At 40.9% G+C, this 26,023-nt stretch overlaps 1 protein-coding gene across 9 annotated transcripts in view; it reads left to right on the top strand.

The window, feature by feature from the left end:
* The window catches only part of LOC106091635 (fasciclin-3), a 572,844-nt gene that overhangs the window by 464,492 nt on the left and 82,329 nt on the right, over positions 1-26,023 (top strand). The window contains exon 1 of one of the 9 annotated variants that reach the window (XM_059366097.1): positions 4,954-5,111. The exons of 7 other annotated variants lie outside the window; for them this stretch is intronic. The gene's annotated coding sequence lies outside the window, so the exon portion shown is untranslated. Of the gene's footprint in view, positions 1-4,953; positions 5,112-26,023 lie in introns of those variants that run through there. One more of the 9 variants, XM_059366098.1, reaches the window with a different exon arrangement.

Genomic DNA, 26,023 nt, shown 5'->3' on the forward strand with positions numbered 1-26,023 from the left:
AACAACCTTTCGTCATAATACGGTAAAAAATCCATCGTTTATGAACCCATAACAGCTACATCTAAATATAGTCCGATCTCCACAATATTCGGGAAGGCTAAATGAGGGTCTTACACAACTCATTGTATCAATTCATCGGTTAAAAAATGCACCTTTTATGGACCTAAGAACTTAAATCGGGAGATTGGTATATACAATATGTCAGCCATATACAAATCTGGACCGTTCCGGGCCGTAGCGAACACAACTCGCTATAACAAATTTTTGAGAAATCGGAAAATAAATGCCCTTTTTATGGACCCAAGACAATAAATCGGGAGATCGGTCTATATGACAGATATAGCTAAGTCTGGACCGATCTTGGTCAAATTAAACATGGATGTCGAAGGGCCTAACACTACTAACTCTCTAAACTCTCTAAATATCTAAATTTCAGAGAAATCGCACAAGAAATGCACCTTTTATGGGCGTAGAACCATAAATTGAGAGATCTTTCTGTATAGCAGCTATATTCGAATCTGGACCGATCAAATTAAACTATGATGTAAAGAGGCCCAATTTAATTCACTGTCCCAAATTTCAGCGAAATCGGACAAAAATTGGACCTTTTATGGACCCAAGACCTTAAATCGGGGGTTTGCTTTATATGACAGATATATCTAAATCTGAGCCGATCCAGGCAATATTGAACAAGAATTTCGAGTGGCTAACACAACTCACAGTCTCAAATTTTAGCGAAATCGAATAATAAATGTAGAGTTAATGGGCCTACGATTTTAAATGGGCAGATCGGTCTCTATTGAGGCTACATCAAGATATAGTCCGATATAGCCCATTTTCGATTTAACCTGACTATGGACAAAAAAAAGAATCTGTGCAAAGTTTCGGCTCAATATCTCTATTTTTAAAGACCGTAGCGTGATTTCAATAGACATACGAACGGATATGGCTTGGTCGTCTTAGAGTTTTACGACGATCAACAATATATATATACTGTACAGGATCGGAACTGAATATTTCGAAGTGTTGCAAACGGAATGACAAAATGAATGTACCCCCCTTCTTCGGTGGTGGGTATAAAAAATATGCCAGATGGATGTGCCAAAGAAAGCCATTGTACGACAATGGGCCAAAATAACGGCAGATTACATTCGTGAGCCCTTCAACTCGTTTTTCTGTTCGTATTCGAGCAACAACCAGGGCAAGTAGCGGTCATATCCAGCTAAAGTGAGTGGATTCTGAACTTTAGATTACTTTAACACATTTTTGCCACTTATATCAATAAAAAATATATTAACCCAAAAATAAATGCTGTCGATAGAATTGAAAACACTTCTTGTCAGCTGCCCATGGTTATTGGAAGCAAAATCACTACGTCCAAAATTTCAACCAAACCGCATTATAATTGGCCACAAATTCCAGTCGAAGGACCATTTAATAGTGTAGCTATGGATGTTAAAATATGAATCGATTTGACCCATTTGAAATTCACCTGATACGATCACGTCTGAATTTGTTAAATCAGTTTTTCACAGTACTAAAGGATGGTGCTCCGTCGTCATACAAAGATTGAAGTTCATTAATGCACTCTTGTCGCGATAATCCACGATCATCATTCCACAAATGATGATCGTACATTAAAAAGTTCTGAGTACGAGTATGCTAGAAAATTTCAAACTGTCCAATGGAATTTTAGATTGGACCTGATACCACTAGTGTTACCTAAGCCAGAAAAATATAGAGCAGCTAATTGTGATCTACTCCACGCCGACGGACGAACTTGGCTATATCGACTTAAAGTGTCATGACGATCACTTATATACATAGAATATAGTTCTTCGTCTGTTGTTTAGATACAGGTAGGCTACCTACCCGCCATAGGATAGGGGGTATACTAATCTAGTCATTCCGTTTTTAAAACCTCGAATTGATCGTCTTGGCATTCGAAGTAAAAATGTGCCTGTGGGTGATTTTTCACTCACGCACACGAAAAAAAAAATTTTACTTTCTCACGACAATTTTATGTCGTCTCACGTTCTCGAACGCTCACGAGAAAACAATTTTACTCATGTGCTACTCATGAGAAAATCACGACTTTTGCGAAATCCTCACAAATCACGACTCGCGAACACTCACGTGAAAATCATGACTCAACTCACGAGTCAATCACGACTCACAAGAAAATCATGACTTGCAAAATACTCACGAGTAACGTTTAAAGGGCTGTACGAACCTATGGCTAAATTTTCGTTACCATACGGAATGCATTGACACATCCTAAGCGAAATGTTCATCACCGATACCGTTACCAAAAATTTCGTTTGCAGGTACGCAGCACAAATGAAAACGGGGCAATGGACAATTTTTTCGTGCAACTACGAATGAAAATTTAAGTCTTGATCGGTGCATGCAACATGAAATAAAGTTTTTTGCATATAAAAACGTTTAATTTAAGTACATATGTAATATAAGCCAATAAGTAAAAGCGTGCTAAGTTCGGCCGGGCCGAATCTTGAGAACCCACCACCATGGATTCTGCTAAAAATGTATACAAACTAAATTTATTTTCAGGGCATGATTTTATTCTACAAACCAAACATCTGTCAAAAAAACAAAAATTAAATTAATTCTAGGAGCGGAGAGATCGGTTTATATGGGAGCTATATCAGGTTATGGACTGATTTGTACCATACTTGGCACAGTTGTTGGAAGACGTAATAGAAAACTGCTTGCATCATTTTAGCCAAATCGGATAAAAATTGCGACTTGTAAGGGTTCAAGAAGTCCCATCGGGACATCGGTTTATATGGAAGCTATATCAGGTTATAGACCGATTAGAACCGTACTTAACGCTGTTGTTGGAAATCATAAGAAAACACCAGAATCGGTCTATAGCCTGATACGGCTCCCATATAAACCGATCTTCCTATTTTACTTCTTAAGACCCTAAAGGGCACAATTTTTATTGGAGTTGGCTGAAATTTTAAACAATGACTTCTACTATGATCTCCAATATTCAATTCAATTATGGTCCGAATCGGACCATAACTTGATATAGCTTCAATAGCAGAAGAATTCTTTTCTTTTATACCTTGTTTGCCTAAAAAGAGCTACCGGGAAAAGAACTCGACAAATACGATACTTAGCACGCTTTTACTTGTCAGGAATATTTTGGCCGCGTTCATATTAAAGGGTTTCAATTTCGTTTTTATGTGCTCAAAGCAATGCGCAAAGAGGCATATATTATCCGCGTAGTCGATGTATGCAAGGAAGTCCTTTAGGCCCCAGCGAATGCTGAGGATACCTCGCGTTAGTCGTAAGCGTCTCGTGAATCGTAAGCATCTCGCGAGTGTCGTGTGAGTCACCAGTGGCTCGTGAGGCGTGATTTTCTTAGGAGTTGTATTAGTCTTGTGACCATGATTTCACTCTCTCTCTCGCTCTCTGTAGGCACTACCACGCGATTAGATTTGGAACTCACTTACGAATCACGTGACTCACGCAAGATCCCACGATTCATTTCCGACCCTATAAAGTATATATATTCTTGATCAGCGTAAAAATCTAAGACGATCTAGCCATGTCCGTCCGTCTGTCCGTCTGTCTGTTGAAATCACGCTACAGTCTTTAAAAATAGAGATATTGAGCTGAAATTTTGCACAGAATCTTTTTTTGTCCATAAGCAGGTTAAGTTCGAAGATGGGCTATATCGGACTATATCTTGATATAGACCGATCCGCCGATTAGGGTCTTAGGCCCATAAAAGCCACATTTATTATCCGATTTTGTTGAAATTTGGGACAGTGAGTTGTGTTAGGCCCTTCAACATCCTTTGTCAATTTGGCTCAGATCGGTTCAGATTTGGATATAGCTGCCATATAGACCGATCCTCCGGTTTAGGGTCTTAGGCCCACAAAAGCCACATTTATTATTCGATTTTGATGAAATTCGGGGCAGAGAATTGTGTAAGGCCCGTCGACATCCTTCGTTAATTTGGCTCAGATCGGTCCAGATTTGGATATAGCTGCCATATAGATCGATCCTCCGATTTATGGTGTAAGGCCCATAATAGCCACATTCATTATCCGACTTTGCTGAAATTTGGGACAATGAGATGTGTTAGTCCCTTTGACATATTTCTTCAATTTGGTCCAGATCGGTTCAAATTTGGATATAGCTGCCATATAGACCGATTTCTTGATTTATGGTTTTGGGCCCATAAAATGCTCATTTATTGCCTGATGTCCCCGAAATTTGGAACAGTGAGTTAAGTTAAGCCCCTTGACATACTTCTGCAATATCGCACAGATCGGTCCAGATTTGGATATAGCTGCCATATAGACCGATATCTAGGTTTTATGTTTTGGGGCCATAAAAGACGCATTTATTGTCCGATGTCGCTGAAATTTGAGACAGTGAGTTTGGTTAGGCTCTTCGACGTCTTTCTTAAATTTTGCCCAGATCGGTCCAGATTTGAATATAGCTGCCATGTAGACCGATCTCTGGATTTAAGGTTTAGGGCCAATAAAAGAGGCATTTATTGTCCGATTTCGCCGAAATTTGGGACAGTGCTTAGTGTTAGGCTCTTCGACATGTTTATGCAACTTGGCCCAAATCGGTCCAGATTTGGATATAGCTGCCATGTAGACCGATATCTCGATTTAAAGTCGTGGCTCCATAAAAGGCGCATTTATAATCCGATTTCACTGAAATTTGACACAGTGACTTATGTTCGGCTTTTCGACATCCGTGTCGTATATAATTCAGATCGGTATGAGGTATATGAGTATAAGGTATGAAATTTTCACCGAATTTTGACGAAAGGTGGTTTACATATATACCCGAGGTGGTGGGTATCCAAAGTTCGGCCCGGCCGAACTTAACGCCTTTTTACTTGTTTTAATATTGTATTGTATTTGATGTCTAACCGCTTGTTTCTTTTTTTTCTCTTTGCAGGTATATGCTTCGCCAGTCAACTTCGATAGTCGAAAGATTTCAAGCATTTGCGATGAAATACATAGACATTCAGAATCAATCAATTCTTCGTCACCTCCCCCGTTGCTGATTAACAAATCAAAATCCCTTGTAAGCCAAATAAATCCTTAACGGCGTATGTAAGTCACCTTGAATGTGAACACCGCAATGGTCCATTGAATGCTATTTCTATTAATCGTAGACTTACTTTCATTGGTATTTTACTAACTCCATAAATAGAAATCAACATTCTTTATTAATTGAGTTAATTAGAGTCTTTTTGATATAGAAGGAATATTTGGCAATCTCATCCCAACACCTCTGAAAATGGAATTTACACTTTTAATTTGCCTAATACTAATTCAATTATCATACCTGTCTGCATAGATGGCAGCATAGCGCGACACTCAAAGTTTCTCACATCAATGATTTCCACCGAGCAATTAAGTCAATTTACTAAATAGTGTTGATGTTTGAGATAGTGACCAAAACGGTTGAAATTTTAACTCAGTTAACGCTCTGCATATGTGTCGTTATCGTACAGTGCACTATGGGCGGAAATTAAAAATTTGCGACAAAAATTATTTAAAATCAAACCAGCAATTCCAAACATTGTTAATCGGTATTTCTATCAAAAAAAGAAATCGGTTCCGATTTAGAAATAACTCCCATATGTATGTATCGACCATAAAATTGCCACGATCTTTTCAACATTTTGCATATCCACTGTTTGATAACGCAATGTGTCCTTATAATTTCACCCGAGTCGAATCCGATTTTGATATAAAGGGTGATTTTTTAAGGGCTATAGGAAAGTTATTAAAAAACACATAAAATTCATAAAAATGCATGAAAGTTTTATACCCTCCAGCATAGGATGGGGTATACTAATTGTCTGTCTGTCGAAAGCACCCTTATTTTCGAAGGAGTAAAACTAGCTGCTTGAAATTTTGCACAAATACTTCTTATTAGTGTAGGTCGGTTGGGATTGTAAATGGGCTAAATCGGTCCATGTTTTGATATGCCATGTAAACCGATCTTGGGTCTTGACTTCTTGAGCCTCTAGAGGGCGCAATTCTTATCCGATTGGAATAAAATTTTGCACGACGTGTTTTGTTATGATATCCAACAACAATGCCAAGTATGGTTTCAATCTGTTCATAACCTGATATACTGCCTTATAAACCGATCTTGGGTCTTGACTTCTTGAGCCTCTAGAGGGCGCTATTCTCGTTCGATTTGACTGAAATTTTGCTCGTAGTGTTTTGGTATCACTTCCAACAACTGTGCTAAGTACGGCGCAAAACGGTATATAATCTGATATAGCTGCCATATAAACCGATCTAGGATCATGACTTCTTGAGCCCTTAGCAGGCGCAATTCTCATCCGATTTGGAAGAAATTTCGTACAACGGCTTCTCTCATGACCTTCAACATACGTGTCTAATATGGTCTAAATCAATCAATAGCTTGATACAGCTCCCATATAAAGCAATCTCCCGATTTTGCTTTCTGAGCCCCAACAAGGCTTGATACAGCTCCCATATAAAGCAATCTCCCGATTTTGCTTTCTGAGCCCCAACAAGGCGCAATTCTTATTCAATATTCTTTATTTGCCTAAAAACAGATACCGCGCATAGAACTCGACAGACTCGGTCCATATAATTTAATGTTTGATCGTGACTTCGCCTCATATGGTCCATGCGCTTAGTCCAATTTTGGCATACTCTTTTCAACATTTCGACCGGTATCTCACGAATAAATGCTTCAATGTTGTCTTCCAATGCTTCAATTAAAGTGGGCTTATCTGTATAGATATAAACTTTAACATAGATCCACAAAAAATAGAATAAAGGCGTTAAATTGCACGTTCTAGGCGACCAATAGACCGGTCCCGAACGTGAAATAAAATGTTCACCGAACTCGCCTCTCAATAGGTCCATTGTTACGCTTGCTGTGTGTCATGTGGCACCTTCTTGTTGAATTCACGTGTCATGCAAGTCAAGCTCTTGCATTTTTGGCAAAAAACGTTGGATATCATCTCACGGCAGCACTCACCATTCACAGTTACGTAACGATTCGAATCATCTTTGAAGAAGTACGGCCCAATGATGCCACCAGCCCATAAACCGCATAAAACAGTGACTTTTTCTGAACGCATTGGTAGCTCTTGCAATGCTTCTGGCTGATCTTCACTCCAAAATCGACAATTTTGTTTAATTACATACACATTGAGACAAAAACGAGCTTCGTCGCTAAACACTAGCAATCGATTTTCTTAACATAGCATGATTTTTGATAATAAAATTCAATAATTTACAAGCGTTGTTCGTTTGTAGACGAAGATGTTTGTCATATCTGGGTATTTTGTCAAATTTCATAAGGAACGATAGAAAAACGGCCATATTATTGTTAAATTGAAAACTTAGCTTACATGTCGCTAGAGTCATACCCACAGATTCCAGTATCCCTGGAATGTGTAGGGTAGTTCCTAGTCTCGCAAGTTCATCCGCTTTAGAATTCCCTGGGATATCTCTGTTACCTGGCACCCAGAACAGGTGAATCTCTCATTGAGAGATCTGCGACAGTCGAGGGCGGTTTTTGTGTTCAGAAATACATTCTCCAGGGATTTAATGGCTGCTTGGCGGTCTGAGAAGATATTTACGCCATTCGTCGTAATGACATTATATCTTAGCCATTCCACCACTTCCTTTATTGCAAGGATCTCTGCTTGTTACACACTGCAGTGGTCGGGTAAGCTGTTTGATAGAGTACACCCCAAAGACCACCTGGTCGTTTAGTTTGGAACCATCCGCATTGAAGTCTATGTAACTTCCGTTACCAGCAATATCTTAGTTCCAATCGGTTCTATCAGGAATAGTGGTACAGAACTTTTTATCAAAAAGCCGCGCAGTAATCCACACTGACTGGAAATTCGGATATTGTATCATTTGTCCGTAGCCGCCACATGACCAATGAGAAAGCACCCTTAACCACACGGCAGTGGTCGCTGCAATTTGGGTTGTCACAATTTCCAGAGGCATAAGATATAGCATTAAATTCAGTGCATCAGATGGTGTCGTCCTCAGTGCGGCTGTGATGCACAAACAAGCCATTCTTTGGATCCGGTTGAGTATTGAACAGTAGGTGGACTTTTGAAGCACCGTCCACCAGACCACGACACCATAAAGCGTCTGACAACTGCAGTATATATCCAGTGCATGACGCGTGGTCTAATCCTCCAACTTTTTTTAATGGCTCTCTTGCAGGTGTATAGGGCAAGAGTTGCCTTTCTTGTCCTTTCCAAAATGTTGCATTTGAAGTTCAATTTCCTGTCCAGCAAAACACCCAGGTATTTTGCGCTTTCTGTAAAACATTCTCTCCACCCAAGGAGACAGGTTCCACTGTAGGCAAATTGTATCTCCTGCTGAAAAGAACTACTTCTGTGTTGCATGGATTTATACCTAGTTCGTTGACTAACATGTTTATTTCCTGATTCATCTCGCTGATTCTGGGTTTAGTGGGGTCCCTACAACGAATCCCTTCACGTTCGTCTGTGAGTACCACTGCCTGCGCCGGGAAATTGGGCCGCACTTGGGGTATTCGACTGGCTGATATAAAGCGAGTGTCGGCTGCGTTAATGATGTCTGGGAATTTCCTCTCGGCAACTAGCACATCCCAGGGGGCTGTCAGTTCACTTAAGCGGCTATTGATGTACTCTCTAAAGCCAGTCTCCCTCTGATTGATAAACGTCTGGCGCTCAGAGGTTATGAAGTCGTGTTCTTGGTCAATGGTGAGAATAATGGGAAGGTGGTCTGACCCCAAAGAAATGACGGCTTGCCAGGATACGTCACTCAGGAGATCAGGGAATGCAATGGCAATGTCTGGCGAGCTGCTACACCTCCTCATAATCCTAGTGGGGGCATCCTTATTCACCGTGCAAAACGTGGAACCTTCAATCTATTCTATGCTATGCCCCTCGAGCCGTTACCTAGGGGAGAATGCCATGAAATGTGATGCGCTTTAAAGTTCCCTAGAACCAGACGAGACTGAGTTATAATACATTTTACCGCAGTAGTTGTGTAGAGGAAAAAAATTTTAATTATTTCATTTCATTTCTAATTAAAAGTCAGAAGCATAGTAAAAAGTTTGATTGAGCGAATGTGTGAAATACAATTGACTTCATCAACTCTTCGTTTATTTAGGTTAACAATACTAAGCGGAACATGGCAAGGCTTTTAACTGTTCATTTTTCCAATTTTATTTTCCGATACATACGTTTTGTTTTAACTGACTAACTTTTGCTAGTTAAGTGCTTAACTGACAGATTTTTGTGGCCGGCAGTTTTATTGCTGACCTCTTTTTTGTTTTTTTTTTTCGTTGGCCACTCAAGTTTTAATGGAAAAATTAATAAAATATTTATAAGGACACTTCTGACCACATGACAGGCCAATTTACAAAAACGAGGAGAGAAAAATTTTTCCGTATTCTGCATTGTTTTCAACCTTCGATTATAGTGAAATGGTCTGAGTGTAGGATATATTCTAGTGCCCCCAGCCCCAAATGGAGGTGGCAGGGCATATGGAAAAGTTGTTTGGGACAACAACTATGGAATTTTCATTTTCAATTTGTCGGTAGGTAAGCTTTCTGCAGAGCTCAAATTTCTTTGGAGACATAATGGCAAAAATGCCATTGCCGTCAATGTTGGTGATGAGGCTAAATGGAGACTATAGGGGGTTTTCTAGTGTGATAGAACTTTAGAATGCAATAAAATATGAAACCAGACGTATTTTGGACTGATTTGAATCGAATTCTAAGCAACTGCTAACATCAACGCCGAGCTCGCTATGTCAAATAACAGCTGAATCGAATAAGAATTGTAGCCTCAGGCTTTCAAGAAAGTCTTTGACTTGGAAAAAATTGCTCCCTTCCTATGACGGAGGGTATGAAGTTCAAAAAAATTCAACCCTTTATTCTTAAATTTCACTAAACCCTCCACCATACAATGGAGGTATACTAATTTCGTCATTCTCTTTTTAAAACCTCGAAATATGCGCCTGAGACCCCATAAAGTATATGTATTCTTGATCGTCATGTCATTATACCCACCATCGAAATAGCCATTTCCGATCCTAAAAAATATATATATTCTTGATCAGCGTAAAAATCTGAGACGATCTAGACATGTCCGTCCGTCTGTCTGTTGAAATTACGCTACAGTCTTCAAAAATAGAAATATTGAGCTGAAACTTTTCACAGATTCTTCTTTTGTCCATAAGCAGATTAAGTTCGAAGATGGGCTACATCGGACTATATCTTGATATAGCCCCCATATAGACCGATCCGCCAATTTAGGGTCTTGGGCCAATAAAAGCCACATTTATTATCCGATTTTGCTGAAATTAGGGACAGTGAGTTGTTTTAGGCCCTTCGATATCTTTTGTCAATTTGACCCAGATCGGTCCAGATTTGGATGTAGCTGCCATATAGACCTATCCTCCGATTTAGGGACTTAGGCCCATAAAAGGCTCATTTATTGTCCGATGTCGCCGAAATTTAGGACAGTGAGTTAAAATAAGCCCATTGACATACTACTGCATTATGGTATGGATCGGTCCAGATTTGGATATAGCTGCCATATAGACCGATCTATCGGTTTTAGGGCCATAAAAAGCGCATTTATTGTCCGATGTCGCCGCAAATTGCAAAAGTAAATTGTGTTAGGCCCTTCAACATCGTTCTTTAATTTCACTCAGATCGGTTCAGATTTGTATATAGACCGATCTCTCGATTTAATGTTTAGGGGTCATAAAAGGCGCATTTATTGTCCAATGTTGCCGAAATTTGGGACAGAGAGTTAAGTTAAGCCCCTTCACTTATATCTGCAATTTGGTCTAGATCGATCAAGATTAGCATATAGCTGCCATATAGACCGATATCTCGATTTAAAGTCTTGTCCCCAAAAAAGGCACATTTATAATCTGATTTAACTGAAATTTGACACATTGACTTATGTATATTAGGCTTTTCGACATCCATGTTGTATATGAATTAGATCGGTTTATTTTTAGCTACTAAAAAGACTCAATATTTTCGTTATACACAATTGAACAATGACTTGTACCTATTAGTATTTGGTCCAAATCCGGCCGTATTTCGATATAACTGCTATGGGACATAGGAATGCGGATTTTGATGAAAGGTGGTTTACATATATACCCGAGGTGGTGTGTATTCAAAGTTCGGCCCGGCCGAACTTAACGCCTTTTTACTTGTTTTAAGTCGATCTAGCCATGTCCGTCCGTCTGTCTGCCGAAAGCACGCTAACTTTCAAAGGAGTAAAGCTAGCCGCTTGAAATTTTCATTAGTTTAGGTCAGTTGGGATTGTAAATGGGCCAATTCGGTCCATCTTTTGATATGGCTACCATATAAACCGATCTTGGATCTTGATTTCTTGAGCCTCTAGAGGGGGCAATTCTCATCCGATTTGCCCGAAATTTTGCACGTGGTGTTTTGGGATCACTTCCAACAACTGCGCTTAGTATAGTTCAAACCGGTACGTTTTTTGATATAGGTGCCATATAAACCGATCTTGGGTCTTGACTTCTTGAGCCTCTAGAGGGATCTATTCTCATTGGATTTGACTGAAATTTTGCACGTGGTGTTTTAATATCACTTCCAACAACTGCGCGAAGTATGGTTTAAATCGGTCCATTTTTTTATCTTGGGTCATGACTTCTTGAGCCTCTAGAGGGGGCAATTCTCACCCGACTTGCCTGAAATTTTGCACGTGGTGTTTTGGTATCCAATAACTGTACGAAGTATGGTTTAAATCGGTCCATTTTTTGATATAGCTGCCATATAAACCGATCTTGGTCTTGACTTCTTGAGCCTCTAGAGGGCGCAATTCTCGCCCGAGTTGACTGAAAACTTGCTCATAATGTTTTGGGATCACTTCCAACAACCGTATGATTCAAATCGGTTCATAATCCGGTATAGCTGTCATATAAACCGATCTTGGATCTTGACTTCTTGAGCCAATAGAGCTCGCAGTTCTCTTCCGATTTGGCTGAAATTTTGCATGAGGTGTTTTGTTATGACTTCCAATAACTGTGCTAAGTATGGCGCAAATCTGTACATAACCTGATATAGCTGCCATATAAACCGATCTTGGGTCTTGACTTCTTGAGCTTCTAGAGGGCACAAATCTCATCCGACTTGGCAGAAATTTTGTACAATGGCTTCTCTCATGATCTTCAACATACGTGTCTAATATGATCTGAATCAATTAATACCTTGATACAGCTCCCATATAAACCTATTTCCGGAGTTTGCTTCTTAAGCCCCTACAAGGCGCAATTTTTATCCAAATGAACTGAAATATTACACAATGACTTCTACAATGTTCAGCATTCGTTTATGGTCCGAATCGTACTATAACTTGACATAGCTCCAATAGCATAACAGTTCTTATGCAAAATTCTTTGTTTGCCTAAAAAGAGATACCGCGCATGGAACTCGACAAATGCGATCCATGGTGGAGGGTATATAAGATTTGGCCCGGCCGAACTTAGCACGCTCTTACTTGTTAAGTTTCAAGTTCCAACTCACAAAAAATAACTACTCGTTGTCTGGTGCAGCTTACTGTCCTCTTATTTCGTTTCAAATCAAAGATACAGCAATTTGTAATCCTTATGAAAATGAAAAATGATAAATAATCAAAGTTTATTGAGTTCGTTAAGTTTTGTTTGGCTTTGGTTGTGTGTGTGCGTCTATGTTGATTTTGTCATTTTGTACTATCTGGCTGCCGGAGCGCTCCTTTCATCTGTATTCTGGGTATCCCAAAAATTAAAAGAGCAAATAATGCTTTAGCTGAAAAACTAATAACACTCAAATCGTTTTGTTTTGTCATAAGATTTATGATCAACATTTTAAAATTACAATTCTTTTACTTTATGGCCTTTTGTTTGTTTGTCTGTTGGTCTGTTTGTTTTTGGTGCTCATTGGAGCATTACAGCTTTACTCACCCCCCATTTCTTTGTTCACCAGTGAATGATGCTGACTAGGACAGTAGTGATTGCGAGTCTGTGGAGCTATGTAGAGGAATTTCAATTACAAATTCAATTGGAAATCAATTCCGTTTCTACGAAATGAGTTACGATATGCAATTTTTCAAAAGAGTTGTTGTTAATGATGAGATTTAGGGATTTCCTTATTAATTTTTCTACATTTTGCAACTATGAGTCATAGTATGGAAATGTAAGTATGTATGTTGTGGTTGTTTTTGCTTGCAAGGGTCATGAGCATTATTCAATTGCATTTTCTGTTTCAAAACTCTGGGCAATTATGAATGTTAAATATGGATTAGGTTAGGTTAGGTTTAAGTGGCAGTCTGCCATCAGTCTCACTTAAACGTTTTCGTCCATTGTGATACCACAGGAACAGAAGACGGAAAATGCCTGTATGTATGTTGTGGTTGTTTTTGCTTGCAAGGGTCATGAGCATTATTCAATTGCATTTTCTGTTTCAAAACTCTGGGCAATTATGAATGTTAAATATGGATTAGGTTAGGTTAGGTTTAAGTGGCAGTCTGCCATCAGTCTCACTTAAACGTTTTCGTCCATTGTGATACCACAGGAACAGAAGAAGGAAAATGCCTTCTAGTTCCTACCGTTGAACAGATCGGTTTAAAAAGCCCAACAACCTGCAAATGTTCACATCCGCAAAATCAGACAGCTTCTTAAAGAAATGAGAACCTAAAGTGAAATTCCTTCTGACTGCCAGTGCGGGACACACACTCCCACAGAAGGTATTCTTTAGTATCTTCTTCTTCGATGTCCACAAAGCTTCTGCAAAAGTCGCTACTCGTAACCTTCAGTCTGTCAGAATGTTTTTCGATAAGAAATGAGAACCTAAAGTGGAACTCCTTCTGACTGCTAGAGCGGGACAAACACACAGAAGGTGTTTTATAGTCTCTTCTTCTTCGAAGTCCTAACAGCTTCTGCTACAGTCTCCACTGGTAACCTTCAGCCTGTCAGCTTGTTTTTCGATTAGACCTGTCATAACGGACACAATAACTGAGACGTCAGTTCTAGCCAATGACAGCAAAACGGTAGACCTCTTCAAGTCTTGATTAGGTCACATAGTTTTGGAATGCTCACAGACCCCTCATTGTGACCATCTATCAGTCGTTTTCCTTCGGGCCTGGTCCTGAAAACTTAGCTTACATGTCGCTAAAGGCATACCCACTGATTCCAGTTTCCTTGAAATGTGTAAGGTAGTTCCTAGTCGCAAGCCCGTCCGCTTTACCAATCCCTGGGATATCTCTGTGGCCTGGCACCCAGAACGAGTGAATTTTGAACTGTTCAGCTAAATTGCAAATAATTTCAAATTTCGCCCATGAACATTCCACTAAGGAACAGGACTAACTTCTCCCATATCAATGAGTGCAATACGATTCTAGTTTAAGCTCAATGTTAAAGGGCCTCCTTTTTAAAGCCGACTCCGAACGGCGTGCCGCAGTGCGACACCTCTTTGGAGAGAAGTTTTACATGGCATAGTACCTCACAAATGTTGCCAGCATTAGGAGGTGAAAACCACCGCTGAAAATTGTTTCTAATGGTCTCGCCAGGACTCGAACCCAGGTGTTCAGCGTCATAGGAGGACATGCTAACCTCTGCGCTACGGTGGCCTCCTTGTTCAGCCATCTCCTGTAATAACAAGCTGGACTGTAAGGTCACGAACAGTCTTGCAGTGTAAAAAGGGGATTAACACATTCTCTGAGGATGGCAAAATCTGCATCGTTTGGGTGCCGGGCCATAACGGAGTAAGGGGAAGTGAGAGGGCAGGCGATTTGGCGATGAAGGCCAGAGGACTGCCGTCAATAAACTTGGTTAACCCGAAGCTTTACGGGTCGACGCAGGCCGAGTTAAGGGCGTGGGAGACGAATGCGAGTTAAGGGCGTGGGAGACGAATACGGTCGATAGGACGGCGAAATTCCTATGGGGGGGACCCAGATCGTGAGAAGACGAGTCTATTACTGAAAGGAAGCAAGAAGAAGGTAAGTATAGCTATTGGTATCATAACGGGACACATAGGACTACGAGCTCACTTATTCAAAATCGGTGCGGCAAGTGATGATGATGAGCATGTGTAGGGCATGCGGGGAAAATGATGAGACGTGGGATCATTTTCTTTGTCATTGCCCGGCTTTCGCGTCTAACCGATACCGGCACTTAGGTAGGGACACAATACCAGACATGAACTAACTTAGGTGAGTGATATTGAAAACAATTAAAGATTTTGTAAGTAGCACGGGATTCCTACTTTTCTTTTTAAAGGTTACTTTATAGTTTTTAGAGCGCACAATAAGTCGATTACTGGCTTAGGTGTATGCCCATAGTGGCATGGGGCGGATTAATATCTGCACCCTCTTTTCAACCTAACCTAATCAAACTTCAGCCATCTTGTTGAGAGATCTGCGACAGTCGGAGTGGTTTTTGTGTTCGGCAATACGTATCTGAGAAGATATTTTGCCGTTATGACATTATATCTTAGCCATTCCACCACTTCCTTAATTGCAAGGATCTCCGCCTGATACACACTGCAGTGGTCGGGTAACCTTTTCGATATGAGCAGTTCAAGATCTTTAGAGTACATCCCAAAGCCCACCTGGTTGTCTAGTTTGGAATCATCCGTATAGAAGGCTATGTAACTTCAATTACCGAGGATATCGTAGTTCCAATCAGTTCTATAAGAAATAGTGGTACAGTACCTTTTATCAAAAAGCGGCTCAGGTAGGGTGTAATCCACACAGCCTGGAACATCGGATATAGTATAAAGGACAACACAGAGTCCGTAGCCGCCACAAGACCAAAAAGAAAGCTCCCTTAGCCTCACTGCAGGGGTCGCAGCAAATTTGTATAGCCACAATGTCCAAAGGCATACGATGTAGCATTAAATTCAGTGCATCAGTTGGTGTCGTCCTCAGTGCGGCTGTGATGCACAAACAAGCCATCCTTTGGATCCGGATGACTATTGAACCGTAGGTGGACTTTTGAAGCGTCGTTCAACAGACCACAACACCATATAGAATTATAGGTCTGACCACTGCAGTATATACGCAATGCATTACGCGCGGTCTAAACCCCCAACTTTTGCCAATGGGTCTCTTGTAAGTGTATAGAGCAAGAGTTGCCTTTCTTCCCCTTTCCAAAATGTTGGATTTGAAGTTAAGTTTCATGTCCAGCAAAACACCCAGGTATTTTGCGCTTTCTGTAAATGGAACATTCTCTCCTCCCAAGGAGACAGATGTCACTGTAGGCAAATTGTATCTCCTGATGAAAAGAACTACTTCCGTCTTGCACGGATTTACACCTAGGCCACTTTCGATAGCCCACTTCGCTGTTGCCTGTAGAGTTTCCTGAAGTAAACTGCCACGTCATCAGCATACGCGACCACTTTTACACCCTTTTCTTCCAGAGACAAAAATATTGTTAATGGCTATATTCCAAAGTAGAGGAGACATTACACATTACTAAATATGGGTTAAGGTACAAAGTTTTTCAATAAGAGCGCTACAAAAGTTTTTTAAACCAACCACTGAAGGATGGGCGTATATACATTTTGTCATTCCATCGAAATATCCATTTCCGACCATATAAAGTATATAAAATCTGGATCAGCGTAAAAATCTAAGACGACCTAGCCATGTCCGTCTGTTGAAATCACGCTACAGTCTTTAAAAATAGAGACATTGAGCTGAAACTTTGCACAGATTCTTTTTTTGTGCATAAGCAGGTCAAATTCGAAGATGGACTATATCTTGATATAGCCCCCATATAGACCGATCCGCCGATTTAGGATCTTAGGCCCATAACAGCCACATTTATTATCCGATTTTGCTGCAATTTGGTATAATGAGTTGTGTTAGGCCCTTCGATATTCTTCTTCAATCTGGCCGAGATCGGTCCAGATTTGGATAAAGGTGCCGATAGTCCGATTTAGGATCTCAGACCCATAACAGCCACATTTATTATCCGATTTTGCTGAAATTTGACACAGTGAGTTGTGTTAGGCCCTTCGACATCCTTCTTCAATTTGGCCCAGATCGGTCGAGATTTTAATATAGGTGCTATATAGACCGATCTCTTGATTTAGGGTCTTAGGCCCATAAAAACTACATTTATCATCCGATTTCGCTGAAATTAGGAACAGTGAGTTGGGTTAGGCCCTTCGTTATCCTTCTTTAATTTGACGCAAATCGGTTCAGATTTGGATATATCTGCCATATAGACCGATCTCTCAAGTTATGGTCTTGCACCCGTAAAATGTGCATTTATTGTCCGATTTTGCAAAAATGTGGGACAGTGAGTTGTGTTAGGCCCTTCAACATTTTTCTTCAATTTGGTCCAGTTCGGTTCAGGCTTGCATATAGCTGCCACATTGACCGATCTCTTGATTTAAGGTTTTGGAGCCATAACAGGCACATTTATTGTCCGATTTTGCCAAAATTTGAGAAAGGAAGTTGCGTTAGGCCCCTCGACATCCATCTTATATTTGGTCTAGATCGGTCTACATATGGATATAGCTGCCATATGGACCGATCACTCGACTTAAGGTTTTGAGCCCATACAAGGCGCATTTATTGTTCGATTTCGCCGAAATTTTGGGACAGTGATCTAAGTTTAGCCCCTCGACATATTTCTGCAATATGGCACAGGTCGGTCCAGATTTGGATATAGCTGTCATATAGAACGATCTCTCGATTTGAAGTTTTGGGCCCTAAAAGGCGCATTTATTTTCAGATGTCGTCGAAATTTGGGACAATGAGTTGTGTTAGGCCCTTCGATATACTGGGTACCCGAGGTGGTGGGTATCCAAAGTTCGGCCCGGCCGAACTTAACGCATTTTTACTTGTTTTAAAATAAAATAAACCATTTTGGATACCAATGAAATTCTTTAATCCTGTGAAAGTAAGTTCGATGCTATCACATATGCAACTCGATTTCTTTTGCATGGCGACCATGGGCACGTTTGCAGAAGTCCAGACGCTGAACCCAATTTTCCACAGGTTTCAAGCATTATTCGGCTGAAGCTGCTGCAATTTCCCGTTCCATATTCGTGCAAAGTTCATCGATCGTCGCTGGCTTGTTGGCATAGACCAAAGACTTGATTGACCACACAGAACACACAAAACAGTCTAACGGCGTCAAATCACACGACCGTGGCGGGAAATCGACTGGACCATTTCGTGAGCTAACACATTCTCCAAACTTGGTTTACAATAAATTGATTGTGGCATTCCCTGTGTGACTTGTGGCTCGGTCCTGTTGGAACCACATGTCCTTCAAATCCATATCATCCAATTGGGACCAAAAATATTTTGTTATCCTTGAACGTTAGCGCTTCCCATTCACCTTTTTGTAAAGTGGAAAGCTTTCTTTAGTCAAGGAGACCGTGTCTGAGCTAACTATCTTACCGATATTGATGTTATTCTCAACCTAAATTGATGAGGTTCGCACTTAAGTGTCTTCACCCTTGCGTTTTGAAGAAGATGTCAAATGATACGGCAGAATCATTTTGTATCCTTGGACTTCCAGTAGAACTTGAACCTGCGGATTTGTCTCCAGCGCGTAGATGGACAATAAAACACAACCTTACATAAATTCCTATGCCCGCGGGCTTTTTCGCGGTCATAATTTCAACTGGTATGAAGTGATTATTAATGACAGAAACCCATATTTTCAGTCCATGACAAATACGACAGTGAAACCGATATCAATGAAAACGTCCGCGTACGGCAAATCTTCCTTCCAATCAGCCTTTACCACCAATTGTTTGTGAAACTTTTTTATGTCCTTTGACTGAAATGTGAAAAATGAACGAACCAGGGCTTAGGCCACCTCATTTCCAAAGATTTGGGTCAGCAGCAAGGCGACAAATTGATGATTACTTAAGCTTGCTGCGAAAACAAAACTTTATTGAGCTTGTCGCATCTTTTGTTTTGCTTGTAATTTAGATTTGTCTTGATTATAATCTCAAAGCTTGTAAAAAGAGAAGGCAAAGCGCACATCCTATATTATTATGACCATTTGCGGTGCTTACATTTAAGATGTACTCAGAAAAGATTTTCTGTTTACTTTGTTGATTGGAAACGCCAAAAAGTTTGTGGCAAATTTAAATGTCTTTAAATTGTGACAATGGAGAGTGCGCTCGAGAGTGAAAGGAAGGAAAGAAGCTGGATAAATGAATGAATGCAATCCTCTCATTCCAATAACTTTTGCTTGCTTTGGTGTCTTCAGTTAATGCTGTCGAATATTGATAAAATATTAGCATGATATACATTGCAAGAGCATCTTTTGACTTCTCTACATAAAATTCATGATGGTCCGTCTATCCGTCGGAATCATGAAAGTTAAAATGTTCCAGTTGAACATTTTAAGTCAGTACTACCTTTGGATGTAGATCTTTGGATTTTGCAAGTGGACAATATTACACAGGTTTTACTTTTTGAACCCATAGACGTCTCCGATTGTTCTGAAATTAGGAAGATGGAGTACACATACGGACCAAATAGGTGCGTAAATAGTCCCATATTATACAGTACCTATATAAATCATTCCCCTAGGAAATTTTGGCGTCCTCCCTGTAAAAAGCCTGGGAAGTTTTACTTGTGTCCACAATCCATGAGAGGGACAACGTAAAAATACAAATCACCATTAATTTATTAGTTTAATTTATTTTGCACTGTCCACGATGGGCGCACCATTTGTATAAACGTCATGATGAGAAAATGATCACCTTCGGTTAGATAAGGTTGGGTTAAAAATATGGGGGTGCGGATATATATAACACTATGGACATACACCTAAGCCGGTGATCGGCTTGTTGTGCGCTCTAAAAACTAAACAGTGACCTCGCAAAAGAAATTTTTAATTAGGGAATTTGGTGCTAATTACAAAATCCTTTAATGTTTTCCATACAAATGCTCCAACGTCTCATATCATCTTCCCCACATACCCTACACATGTAATCACTTGCCGCACCGATTTTGCATAAGTGAGCTCTTAGACCTATGTGTCCCGTTATGATACCAATAGCTATACTAATCTCCTTCTTACTTTCACTATCCGGATCAACCCATAGGATTTTCGCCGTCTTACCGACTGCTTCGATGTTTCGCCCACACCCTTAACTCGGACTACGTCGACCCGAAAGGTTTCGAGTTAACCAAGTATATTGTCGGCAGTCCTCTGACCTTCAGTGCCAAATCGTCTGCTCTTTCATTCCCCCTTACTCCGTTATGGCCCGGCACCCAAACGATGCGGACTTTGCCATCCTCAGAGAAGGCATTAATCTCCTTCTTACATTCCAAGATTGCTCGTGACCTTACCAGGAGGTTGTTACTGCCCTTATGGCCATTTTACTGTCCCTTAAGATGTTCACACTCGTCGTCCTCGCGTTAGCACCACACCACCTCATGCACTCCGTGATTACCTGGATCTCCGCCTGCAGGACTGTATTATGGTCAGGCAGTGTAAAACAGATATCAGTTCCTGGGTTCTCAAAGTAGACTGCCAGGCCCGACATGATCTATCAGACGTCAATACTAGGATGCCGTCAGTCCAAGACTGTGCTGCTGGCAGCAGTGCCTCGCACTCGACCTCAAGTGTCGTCTGAGATATTCGATCAGAAACCTTTTCCCTTCCTTCCAGGTTTCCTATCGTCGCCTCGATTATACCGCGATGGCATGATCTGCTGCCATCCTCAAACCATTATCCCAATGCATTAAGTCGCATAGCCGCTATGATTGCCTCACACTTGAACTGTACATCAATGGGTCGGCAATCCCATGGCAGCCGGTTGTACGTATCGGATTGATCCGATGGAGTTCTTCATCAGCAAGGGCTGCCCCCTCAGTGTATAACACACTGCTACAACAACATCAATGGGTCGGATATGTAGATTAGTCTCCAGTTCTCTATTGGGCGTGGTCCTCATCGCTCCGCTTATGCCTAGACAACATGTTCTCTCAACCTGTTATATGGTTCTATGATGCACTTTTTCTCTATCGCACTCCACCAAATTACTGAGACGTAGGTAAATATTGGTCTTATTACGCTCCTGTAGAGCCAGGGGACTATCCTCGGACTCAGGCCTTATTTCGAACCTAAGAGGATAGTGCCTAACATCTGTGAGCCTTCTCAGTACGCTCCTGAATGTGGACCTTCCAATTCAGTTTCCTGTCCAAGATGTCTCCTAAGTATTTGACCTTGTCAGATATCGAAATCGTTTTGTTGAGGAAACGTGGCACGTCAAATTGGCACACCTTTGTCTTCCTCGTGAACGGGGAGATTTTAGTTTACTCTGGGTTAACATAAGGACCCCTGGGTCTAGCCCAGTCATAAGCCGTATGCAAGATTCTTTCGGTCCTTCTGCATAGCTCGTTCGGATCCTTACCCCTTAGAAGTATTATAACATCGTCTGCGTAGCTGACGGGTTCAAATCTCTCCTCAGTCAGCATCCGTAATGGGTTATTTTTGGTGGTCACCCAAAGGAGTGGCGATAAAAAGCCCCCCCTATGTCGTGGGAACCGCAATTTATCCACCTGTTTCTTAGCATATGGTTTATCCAGTCTCTAAGGACCCCATCCACCCGGTACTGGTCTAAGGGTTGGATCAATGTGTCGGTCCGCATATTGTTAAAAGCCCCCTCGATGTCACTGCAAAACCGCCAATATGTCTTGGCGTCGAAGCATTCTTTTATTTTATGCATAACCTCGTTCAGGGCATTCTCCACCGACCTTCCCTTGACATAGGCTTGCTGTTTGTATTTGTGCAGTTCGCTGGATGTCCTACTCTTTATCATGGTATCCACAATACGTTCCATGGTTTTGAGTAGAAAGGACATAAGTCTTATAGGTTTGTAGGCCTTTGGTGTCAAATGACTTGCATTGGCGAGCTTGGTTATACATACCACCATTGCCTCTTGCCGGGCTTTCGGAGTATATGCAAGTTCTAGGCACGCTGTGAAAATAGTGGCAAGATGGGGCGTCAGATTGTCGACCTCCTTTTGTAGTAACGCCGGATATAGGTCCGGGTGACTTAAATGGTTTGAAGTTCCTCAAGGCTTCTTTGACTATAAATTCCGCCTTGGATCAACCCAATCATCCCAAGATTTCGGTGTCTCCGTGAAAAATTGGTTTCATCAAAACCCTCAACATGTCCCCCGTTGTCCCTGCTCCCATTCCCATGACGTCTACTAAAGTTTCAGTTTGGACATGGGTTTTCGGGAGAAACTTTTTATACCCACAACCGAAGGATGGGGGTATATTCATTTTGTCATTCCGTTTGCAACACATCGAAATATCCATTTCCGACACTATAAAGTATATATATTCTCGATCAGCGTAAAAATCTAAGACGGTCTAGCCATGTCCGTCCGTCTGTTTGTTGAAATCACGCTACAGCCTTTAAAATTAAAGATATTGAGCTGAGACGGATTCTTTTTTTGTTCATAAGCAGGTTAAGTTCGAAGATGGGCTACATAGGACTATATCTTGATATAGCCCCCATATAGACCAATCCGCAGATTGAGGGTCTTAGGCCCATAAAATCCACATTTATTAACCGATTTTGCTGAAATTTGGGACAGTGAGTTGTGTTAGGCCAGTCGACATCTTTCTTCTATTTGGCCCAGATCGGTTCAGAATTGGATGTAGCTGCCATATAAACCGATCTCTCGATTTATGGTCTTGGGCTCATTAAAGGCGCATTTATTGTCCGATGTCACCAAAATTTGGGACAGTGAGTTTAATTAAGCCCCCCGGCGTCTTTCTACAAAATGATACAGATCGGTCCAGATTTGAATATAGCTGCCATATAGACCGATCTATAAAAGGTGCATTTATTATCCGATTTCGCCAAAATTTGGGACAGTGGGTTATGTTAGGCCCTTCAACATTATTCTTTAATGTGGCTCAGATCGGCCGAGATTTGTTTATATCTGCCATAAAGACCGATCTCTCAATTTAGGATTTTGGGCCCATAACAGGCGCATTTATTGTCCGATTTTGCCAAAATTTGAGACAGTGAGTTGTGTTAGGCCCTCAGCATCGTTTTTCTATGTGGCCCAGATCGGTTCAGATTTGGATATAGCTTCCATATAGACCGATCTCTCGATTTAAGGTTTTGGGCCCATAAAAGGCGCATTTATTGTCCGATTTCGCTCAAATTTGGGACAGTGAGTAATGTTTGACCCTTAAACATCCTTCTTCAATTTGGATCAGATCGTCCTAGATTTGGATATAGCTGCTATATATACCGATATCTCGATTTAAGGTTTTGGGCCCATAAAAGGTGCATTTATAATCCGATTTCGCCAAAATTTGAGACAGCGAGTTGTGTTAAGTCCTTCAACATCCTTCTTCAATTTGGCCCAGATCGGTTCTGATTTGTGTATAGCTGCCATATAGACCAACCTCTCCATTTAAGGTCTTGGGCCCACATCGGTCCAGATTTGGATATAGCTGCCATCCAGACCGATCTCTCGACATAAGGTTTTGGGCCCATAGAAGGCGCATTTATTGTCCGATTTCGACGAAATTTGGGACAGTGAGTTCCGTTAGGCTCTTCGACAACTTTCCGCAATTTGGCCCAAATCGGTTCAGAATTGGATATAGATGCCATATAGACCGATCTCTCGTTTTATGGTTTTGGACCCATAAAAGGCACGTTTATAATCCGATTTCGCTGAAATTTGACACAGTGACTTATGTTAGGCTTTTTGATATCCGTGTCGTATATGGTTCAGATCGGTCTATGTTTGTAGATGGCTACTAAAACGACCAATATCTTGTTCCACAAAATTGAACAATGTGATTTGTACTTAATAGACCAGTCAATGTCCGTGTCGAATTCGGCCCAAATCAGACCATATTTCGATAAAGCTGCTATGTGGTCATAAGTTGTTTTTTTACCGTGTTGTGACGAAATGTGCTTTACATATATACCCGAGGTGGTGGGTATCCAAAGTTCGACGCGGCCGAACTTAACGCCGTTTTACTTGTTTTTGTCTTGGCGGCGTCATTAACGCTATCGACCTGTTCGTAGAAAATCTTCCAGGAGGCACGTTTTGCCGCTCTGGTAATCTTATATTCTTTGAGCCGTGTGTAACACACATCCCAATAAACTTCTAATCAATCTTCCCGACGGAGTCTAAATGGACGTGATGACGTTGAAATGCGAATTCTTAAATTTGTCAGTACGTTCATGTATAACCTACGGATGGTGCCATAGTGTTGTTAATGTGGTTTTAGCATTCTCTATAGCAAGCTCTCTTAAAAATGCCAAACTTTCAAATGTTTCATATGTGCCTCTTTAACCCACAGTAGCGCAGAGGTTAGCATATCGGTCTGGGTTAGAATCCTGGCGAGAACAAGTTTTCATCAGTTGTTATCCCCTCCTAATGCAGGCGACGTTTGTTAGGTACTATGTAAGGTAAAAACTTCCTCCAAAAGACAACGCACGGCAGCACACCGTTCGAACCCGGCTATAAAATGAGCTTAATGTTGATTTGGACATCACTCATTGATATGTGAGAAGTTTGTATTGCCTCTTTAAGTCAAATACTAACAGCTAATGTCATGTCGTGATTCAGCATGCTTAAATCTTCTAACCAATACAGCTAAAAGTGTAATAGCGTAAATTGTGCTGCTAAAAGTAAAGTTTTTTCGGTTCACGTTAAAAGCAAACTGCAGTAGAATTTAACACAACCAGAAACAGAGAAAAACAAATAAAAACACATTAAGTTTGGCCGTGCCGAACTTTGGATACCCATCACCAAGAATATAATAATAAACGCGCTTTTAATGGGCTTAATACTCTAAATAACGAGTTTGGTTTATATGGCCGATATATCCAAATATGGTCTGATCTGAAATATATTAGGTGCGGATGACGGAAGTATTAAAACAAGTAAGAGCGTGCGAAGTTCGTCCGGGCCGAATCTTATCAAGTTATAGTCCGATTTGGGGCTCAAGAAGCAAAATCGGGAGATCGGTTTATATGGGAGCAGTGTCAAGCCATAGATCGATTCAGACCATATTGCACACGTATGTTGAAGGCTATGGGAGAAGCCCTTGTATAAAATCTGTGCCAAATCGGATGAGAATTGCGCTCTCTAGAGGTTCAAGAACTCAAGATCCCAGATCGGTTTATATGGCAGCTATATCAGGGTATGGACCGATTTGGATCATACTTCGCATAAATGTTGGAAGTGATACCAAAACACCACGTGCAAAATTACAGCCAAATTGGATAGGAATTGCGACTTCTAAAAGCTCAAGAAGTCAGGACCCAAGATCGGTTTATATGGCAGCTATATCAGGGTATGTACCGATTTGAACCATACTTGACACAGTTGTTGGAAGTGATATGAAAACACTATGTGCAAAATTTCAGTCAAATAGGAAGAGAATTGTGCCTTCTAGAGGCACAGAAGTCAAGACCCAAGATCGGTTTATATAGCAGCTATATCAGGTTATGGACCGATTTGAACCATACTTCGCACAGTTGATGGAAGTGATATCAAAACACTATGCGCAAAAATCGGACGAGAATTGCGCCCTCTAGAGGCTCAAGAAGTCAAGACCCAAGATCGGTTTATATGGCATCTATGTCAAAACATGGACCGATTTGGCCCATTTACAATCCCAACCGACCTACACCAATAAAAAGTATTTGTGCAAAATTTCAAGCGGCTAGCTCTTCTCCTTCAAAAGTTAGCTCTCGACAGACGAACGGACGGACAGACGGACGGACATGGTTAGTTCGACTTGAAATGTCACGACGATCAAGAATATATATACTTTATGGGGTCTTAGACGCATATTTCGAGTAGTTACAAACAGAATGACGGAATTAGTATACCCCCATCCTATGGTGTAGGGTATAATAACGCACTTTTTCAAATTTCATCGAAATTGGTTAAAAAATGCGGCATTTATGCGCTTTGTATCCAAAATTGGCTGTATATAAGGAGGCCACCGTAG

The sequence above is a fragment of the Stomoxys calcitrans genome, chromosome 3, assembly GCF_963082655.1.
Source record: "Stomoxys calcitrans chromosome 3, idStoCalc2.1, whole genome shotgun sequence".
NCBI classification, from domain to species: domain Eukaryota; kingdom Metazoa; phylum Arthropoda; class Insecta; order Diptera; family Muscidae; genus Stomoxys; species Stomoxys calcitrans.